The sequence below is a fragment of the Rhinopithecus roxellana genome, chromosome 21 (genome assembly GCF_007565055.1).
Source record: "Rhinopithecus roxellana isolate Shanxi Qingling chromosome 21, ASM756505v1, whole genome shotgun sequence".
Classification (NCBI taxonomy): domain Eukaryota; kingdom Metazoa; phylum Chordata; class Mammalia; order Primates; family Cercopithecidae; genus Rhinopithecus; species Rhinopithecus roxellana.
In genome coordinates this window covers 7,369,228-7,377,301 of record NC_044569.1, presented here as the reverse complement: position 1 = coordinate 7,377,301, position 8,074 = coordinate 7,369,228, and the positions used below count along the sequence as shown (strand labels likewise).

Sequence of the window (8,074 nt, the reverse complement as noted above, 5' to 3'; positions counted from 1 at the left end):
TAGTTGTTTGGTTTTCACGGGAAACAGACTGTGATATTTACATGCAGATAGCTGATTTAATGGGAAAGAACGCTACTCCCCACTAAGGCTGCGGAACAACACCTGTTGGAGGTGAGACGATTGGGTTGGGCCAGGAGGTATTAATATTTGAACCTCAATGGGATGGCAACAGCGGCCTCAGCCAATTCTGCAAGGAGCTCTGGGAATGGGTTGACTCTTCATAGTTGTCCAGCCTTGAGATTATGTACCCAGGCCTCTAAATGTCCCCAGCCCCTGTCTAGTCATTGGAAAGGGGTTGCTTCTGGGCATGGAACAGGAGTTTGAGAAGTGAACAGAGTTGGTCTGGGACCTGTCTGCTGCTCTATAAAATAATCTTTGAAGACCGAGTGACTGAAATCACATTGAGAAAATGAGACTTGAGGCAATTAGTGAGTAGTTGTTATGATACTTAAAATAGTTGATAAGGCTGAAGGTAGAGAGATGAGTTATAATTTGGACATGTCTCTTTTTTACTTTTCTGACAAAGCAATCCAGATTCTTTTGCTGGAAGGGAGATGTTTAAATGGCATAAGCCTTCTCCTTGATTGCCTGGGGCTGCGGTTGGGAAGCCCAAACAGGCAATGACGCGGATCAATTGCTGCATTGAAAAAAATTTTATTCAACATTAACTTCTTAGCAGGACTTTGGAAACTGGCCCAGTTCTCTACTGGCTTAGCAAATGCCTGGAAAATGGGACTTAAAAACAGTAACATAAATCAAAGGGTTAGGGCAAGGAGATGTGGATGTCTAGGAGGACAGCTACAGTTCTTGAAGATTAAGCTTTTCCTGTGCAGTTTGGTATCACAGCCTTACGAGCAATGCGTTTGGCAGGCCCTGCTTGAGAATAGGATAGAGAAATTAGGAAAGAAATGAAGAGTTCTAAAGGGAGTATTTTTTAGATTTAAGAAGGTAAATAATTCAAAATAACAACTCTAAAAATTAAAAAATCTCAAATGTCTTACGTTCATCATTATGGAAATAGTGTTTATCTTCTATCCAAGCCATAATCACAGGATGTGATTAGAGATATTTGTGGCATATTTGAATAGTCTTGGGCCTCCAGGATGTTGAAGGTGGGAAAACTGTGTCATAGCTGGGATCATTGAGAGAAAAGAGGGTGTTCGGCCCGGACCCCTTTGAATATGAAATTCTGATGTGCACAAAAGAAAATAACCTTGTTTACATTGTGCTGCTCCAGAGAAAAGAACAGGAAGCAATGAGAAGACATAGGGAGAGAGATTTTGATTCAGTCTAAGAAAGCACCTTCTGACATTAGGGCCAGGGAGGCCTGGGGAAGTGGCTCCCCTCCCACTGGACATCCTCTCGCAGAGGGAGGTGACCGTCTGCAGGACCCTGAGGAGGCGTTTTCTAGACTGAACAAGACAGCAGGCCATATATCCGCTAAAGGCCTTCCTTATCCTGGGATTTTATTACTCTGGGTCCTCAGAGACAAATTTTTCATCCTGGCTCCTTTTTGTTTTCAGTCATCACACTACCGTGACCATGACTAGGTTGGCATGTAAAGGGGGCTCTCGTTAGACATGGCCTCTTCCCCCCGCAACTCTGATGTCGATGTAGCCCAGAGAAGGGGGCAAGGCCTTGTAGTAGAAAGAGTGTGGATTTGGGGCCGGGCGCGGTGGCTCAAGCCTGTAATCCCAGCACTTTGGGAGGCCAAGGTGGGTGGATCACAAGGTCAGGAGATCGAGACCATCCTGGCTAACACGGTGAAACCCCGTCTCTACTAAAAATATAAAAAAACTAGCCGGGCGTGGTGGCGGGCGCCTGTAGTCCCAGCTACTGGGGAGGCTGAGGCAGGAGAATGACGTGAACGCGGGAGGTGGAGTTTGCAGTGAGCCGAGATTGCGCCACTGCACTCCAGCCTGGGTGACAGAGCGAGACTCTGCCTCAAAAAAAAAAAAAAAAAAAGAGTGTGGATTTGGAATCGGGCAGTTTTACATTTAAATTCTAGCTGTCATGTTGCCTTGTAGAAGTCATGCCACTTTTCTAATTATTCGACTTCTCTGCATAATACTTAAGTTAACACTTGAGTAATGATACTTAAGTTAGGTGACAGGAACTATTTGAAAGTGCCTAGCTCCCAGCAGGTGTCCACAAACGCAAATTTCTCTTTCTCCAGAACTCTGCGTGTTTCCCTTCTGATTGCAGTTATTACGTGATCGCACATAATGTTCAACAACTCAGCTCCCTCTGGTACTGCCTTCTGCCAAAACTAGGTCTTAGAGATTCACTGTGGCTGAAAAAAGTCAGGAAGGAAAATGGAGAGGCCAAGAGGCAAAGCACAGCCTGGCCTGGTATTTCTCATCTTCTTCAGAACCCAGCACGTCACCTTGCCAGCTAAGTCGCCTCCTTTATATCTTACTTCTCTTTGTGACATCATCATTGTCCACATCATCTGGCCCCTGGTCCCATCTATCTCGGGCAGGTGGCTGAAAAGTTGACCCAGTGTCCCTGGGAGATACTACCAGGCTTCCTCCAGGAAAGACAGGAGCCCAAATGACTGGAAGAGCCAAGAGCTGGATGGAGTACGGTGCAAGGAACAGGTGCAGGTTGAATATCCCCGTCACACTGTGAAGTCCCCTGTTATGGGACCTGTCGCCTCTCCCAGTACCCTGCACGTGCCTGGATGTTGGCGGGAGAGATGGATATGGAAATCTGTCGCTTTAGTAGAGTTTGGGAAATGCTCTTCTACAAATTTAAAAGAGATGATAAAAACTGGATATAACATTTTAAGAGAGAAAATTCTAAATACTTACAAGGAAATCAATACGGTTCCTCTGTGGTGATATTGTTGAAAATGCCAGAGACTCTTTTCATGGTTTACTCAGCTTTTGTTTGTATAAATCTGAGTCTATGACATGAGTCACTATGAGGGAGGACCCTTTCACTGGTTCTATGTGCTGATGTCCTGGATATCCCTGGGGCTGCTACTGATGGCTCCAACTGGCAAGCGTCTCTGCACAGCTGCCATGGGGAATGGAGCTGCTTCCATTATTTCTCACTTGTCTCTGTGACATCATCATTGTCTACATCATCTGCCTCTGGTCCCTCCTGCAGGCCTAGGCATCTTGGGCAGGTGGCTGAAAAGCGGAGCCAGTGCCCCCGGGAGATAGGGAAGTCCCTCCCCTTGAAGGGACCTAGGCTCTTTGTATCTTCTCCTGTAGTGCTGGGCCAATAACTGACTGCTTTATGGAAAAAAAAAATACAACAAACAAACAAACAAAAAAACCACCTTGCGTTCATGCCCCAAGACTGAGCAGACTCTGTGGTACGGTTTATTCCCCAGAGGCCCCATGGGATCAGGCTGAAGCCCGACTGCGTTGGAGACCACATCCTTTTTCACTTTTCTTTCCTCCCTTCCAGATATGGCTCCCACCAACCCCTACATGTTTCTTGTGAGTGCACTCCATTAATAAATGTCTTGCACAAACATCCCCTTCTCAGGTTCTGCTCCAGGGAGCTGTACCCAAGACACTACCAGCATCTGTCCCTCAATGACACACACCTGTCATCCCACACATCAAAAGGCATCCCATGTAATAGGATACAAGCACAACTGCAAACACACTCACTGCCCCCTGCCCCCACAACGAGGAGACAAATGAAAAATCCATCACTCATCTAGAGAGACTTTTTGGAGCCTGTTACCTCTGGGTGAGATTCATTTTTCCCCTATTTCTGTTTCAATTTTTTACATTTTCAAAATGAGAAAAAAGGTGGGTGCAATGGCTCACACCTGTAATCCCAGCACTTTGAAAGGCTGAGGTGGGAGGATCACTTTAGGGCAGGAGTTTGAGACCAACCTGGGCAATATAGTGAGACCCCATCTTCACTAAAAATGAAAAAAATTAGCTGAGGATGGTGGTATGCACCTGTAGTCCCCAGTTACTCTGGAGGCTGAGGTGAGAGGATCTTTAAACTCAGGAATTTAAGGCTGTTATGAGCTGTGATTGTACCACTGCACTGCACTCTAGCCTGGGTGATAGAACGAGATCCTGTCTCAAAAAAAAAAAAAAAAAAAAAAAAAAAAAAATTAATAGGCCGGGCATGGTGTCTCATGCCTGTAATCTCAGCACTTTGGGAAGTCAAGGAGGGTGGATCACCCAAGGTCAGGAGTTCGAGACCAGCCTGGCCAACATGGTGAAACCCCCGTCTCTACTAAAAGTAGAAAAATTTGCTGTGCATGGTGGTGGGCGCCTGTAGTCCCAGCTACTCGGGAGGCTGAGGCAGGAGAATTCCTCGAACCCCGGAGGCAGAGGTTGTAGTGAGCCATCGTGCCATTGCACTCCAGCCTGGGCGACAAGTGAAACTCCATCTCGAAAAAAAAAAAAAATCAATAAAGGAGGAAGGCTGAACAAATCACTAAGATCATGTTGCATGTTGGTTGAGACTGGAGGCTTCTACAGGGATGATGAAGTAAATGAAATGACTGACAATGCTCATAAATGTTAATTTGCTGATTAATCTATGTGATAACAAAGTAAATTACCTGGTCACCCAGAAGGACTGCCACAGACTCTGTCCTCCGCGAGAATTTTGCTTGGCCATTGTTCTTCCAGAGCATCTGGGGGATTTTCTCTGTGGAGGTAGGACAGGGAGGTCTTAGTAACAATCAGCCATTACCAACATTGTTTATACTTATGCTTGAACATTTCAGGGGGCTGTTAGTTTAAGGGATTTTTCTTGCATGACCATTCTTGTAAAACTATGGTCAGCCATGTGCAGGTTTCATTTTTGAGAATTGTATTTGTCCGGAATAGTGTTGAAACATCTTTGTGAATCTCCTGGCTGGCTATACTTTCAGGGCTAAGCCATACCTGTGAGTCTTCTGATTTTTAGAGGAAATTCTGGGATTCCACCTTTTTTCATGACTTTTTTCCTTAATGACCTCAGAGCATGAGCACGATATTACAGATTGGAGTTTTGGCATGGATTTCAGGGTGCATTTCTTCCCAAATCTGCTTTGGAGTCTTGCCAAAATGTTGCATCACAGACAACCGAGTATTACAAGGGGAGGAATCATCACTTTTACTTGGTGGTGGAGAAGGTATATTCTGAAGGGTTGCTAACATTTCTGGCTCCTCCTATGTATCCTGAATCCAACTGCTGGTAATCTTCAGTTTTTCAATCAGTTCATAATCTCTCTCTCTCTCTCTGTCTCTCTCTCTCTGTCTCTCTCTCTCTCTCTCACACACACACACACACACACACACACACACACACACACACACACACACCCATGGTGGCCACCACAGTTTGGCCAAACTAATAGTGGATGCTGTGCTGTGCTCTGGCCCTCTGCGTCAGTGGGCTATCCTCTATTCTCTCTTCTGTTGACTTCCACTGAGCAGCGTTGGCTGAGGCTTGCCACTTCTCTGACCTTTACTGAAGGCCATAAGGAATCAATAACTCAATCTGATATTCTGACATTTAAAATGATGAATTCCTCTAAAGTCTAGCTATCTGATGAAGTAAAACATCTGATTCCCAAGAAACAAGACATACTGCTGTCGTTAAACGTGCATTGCGGCTCTCTACCCCAGGACAAGAACTTCTTGCTGGTCCCGATCCACTCTGACACTTTTTCTCTGCAACCCCAGTTTGAATACCAATTTTATATTAATTTTAGTGGTTTGACAGCAAGTGATAGAGATCCTCGCAACCTAGTAGAAGTCCTCAAAATCTACAGAAGAGTAAAAGAGAATACAGTAGGATCTCCTGGAATTCTAGGGTAAGAGTAAACTTAAGCCTCTGTTCCATTTTGTGCTGCTGGGAAACCAACAACTCCAAAATGTAGTGGCATAGAACAACCATTTTATATTCTCCTGAATACTGTGGATGAGGAACTCTGACAGGACATGACAGGGATGGCATGCGTTGCACGTGCTCCACAGTGTCTGGGCCTCCGCTGGAGGATTCAGAGCCTGGGGACATGCAGGCACCTGGGAACTAGAGTCCTGGAGATGTTATCATCTGTGTGTGTGGTGGCTGATGCTGGTTGTCAGCAGACACTCATTTGGGGCTGTCACTGGAACATCTACGTGACCTCTCCATGTGACCTGGGCCTCCTCACAACATGGTGGTCTTAGGATGGTCAGACTCTTTACACAGTGGCACAGAATCCAAAGGCGAATGCCTCAGCTTGGAAGGCAGAAGCCGACTTGCCTTTTGTGATCTAGCTTTGGAAATCACACAGCACTAATTCTGCTGCATTCTCTTGGTTACAAGCAAGTCACAAGCCCAACCAGATTCAAAAGGAGGTGAACTGGACTTGACCTCTTAATGGGAAAATGAATGGCAAGGTCTTAGAAGAGCATAGGGAATGGGAGATGATTCTGTTTTAGCCATCTTTGGAAAACACGATCTAGAGCCTCTCCATGATACGAAAATCAGTATTTGCAAAACTGTCAGGTATACGAACAGTTTCTTTACACCTATTTCATACTGCTTTCCATTTTATTATGAGTTGCTTTTCAGTTCGCCTGTGGGATAGGGGAGAAGAAGAGGTTATTCCATGACCTTCAATATTATGCTTTTAAAATTGGGTCAGCAATCCCTCATAAGTTTTTTTTTTTTTTTTTTGGAATTAGTGAGATACTCTAGATAAAAGAGTTACACACTAAATTAAGGTTGTATAGCTCCATTTACAAACTACCAAAAATGATAATCTGAGTTTTCCAGATGGGATCCGGTGCCCCCCCCCGGTTCAGACAGCTGGGCTGGGATAAGGGTCATGGGTCCAAGCACAACCTCAGGGGCTCTCTTTAAACCAGGCGGACACTAGGGCCTGTCACATTTCCGTTTGCATCATTTTGCTTCCCCCAGCTTATTTTAAAACTCTGTGTTGTCAGATGCAGAATTTCTATTCTCCCATTAAAAGTATGCACCATCTTAGAATTCCCCAAGTGCCCTTTGCAATTAGCAAAGCCTGTGTAAATAGTTAATGAAACTCATCAGACTCACAATAGAGATGGCAATGTTGCTTTGGCACAGTACTTTGTGGGTATCAATTTATTGTGCTTTCGCATACCATTTTTGTTTGAGGCAGGCCTAGGATAAATCTTGAGGTTGGCAAACTTGCCTCAGTTTTCTTTGCATGACTACTTCCAGTATCCATGCCAAACATGGTGTGTGTAAGTGTGCGTACACACACACGCATACTCCTAGGGATTCAGTGCCCAGGATCTTAGACTTCATCCTTTCCTGACAGTCAGAATGGCCGTGTCTAATGGCCGTGTCTTGGCCTGCTCTACCTGGGCAGTGTTCATCATCTCTTGAACTTGCTTTGACAAACTAATTCTAATGTGGTTCCAAGTAGGCTGTAACATCAAAATGAACGTCAGAAACATTCTATTGGTGATACCTATGATAGGGTAGAATACAAATTCTTAAGGGGGGAGAGACTTTAGTTTTTTTTAATCAATTGCTGTATCCACAGCATCTAGAACAGTGCCCAGCATATAGTGGCTACTCAGTGAGTACTTGTCCCATGTGAGATGCACAGGTTCATGTGCCATCCCCTCAAAGGGAGATTTGCAGTTTTGTGCTCAGGGCTTAAAAACTTAAAAGCATGAAAGACTGACAGTCATAAGCTTTAAGGTAGAGATATTTCTGGGGGAGATGTAAGCCCACAATGTCCCTTAAATAACAATTAGGGAGCTACTTTCACCCATTAATGCTTTTGCACATGCCAAACCCCCTTTCTCCATTTGTATTCTTGGTTACTATCTGCTCAAATTCAGCAAGAGAAGGTGGGTTTCAGGATTTGGTGATTAGTGCAATTTGTGGGCCAGTGACTCACTTTAGTACTTGTTTGCTTGACTTGAGAGTCTTGGATTTTGCCTGAACTATGACATGGAATAGTTTTGCTATCAAGGGTGGCCTAGAGTTTGTTCCCCATTTGGTCCTCTTGACTTTGTTTTTCTTCTTTATTGGAGACAGAATTAGAAGCAGAAACTAAAGGATATGTTTTCATATGACTTTGTAAGGCAAGAAAGTTCTGCACAGACTTGAGCAG

General features: G+C 44.6%; 1 long non-coding RNA gene across 1 annotated transcript in view; it reads right to left on the bottom strand.

Annotated features, from left to right (window-relative positions):
* Positions 1-2,987, bottom strand: part of LOC104670250 — a 19,217-nt gene extending 16,230 nt beyond the window's left edge. Inside the window, exon 1 of the long non-coding RNA XR_749116.1 lies at positions 2,814-2,987. This is a non-coding gene — a long non-coding RNA (uncharacterized LOC104670250). The remainder of the gene's footprint in view (positions 1-2,813) is intronic.
* Between the last annotated feature and the right edge of the window lie 5,087 nt (positions 2,988-8,074).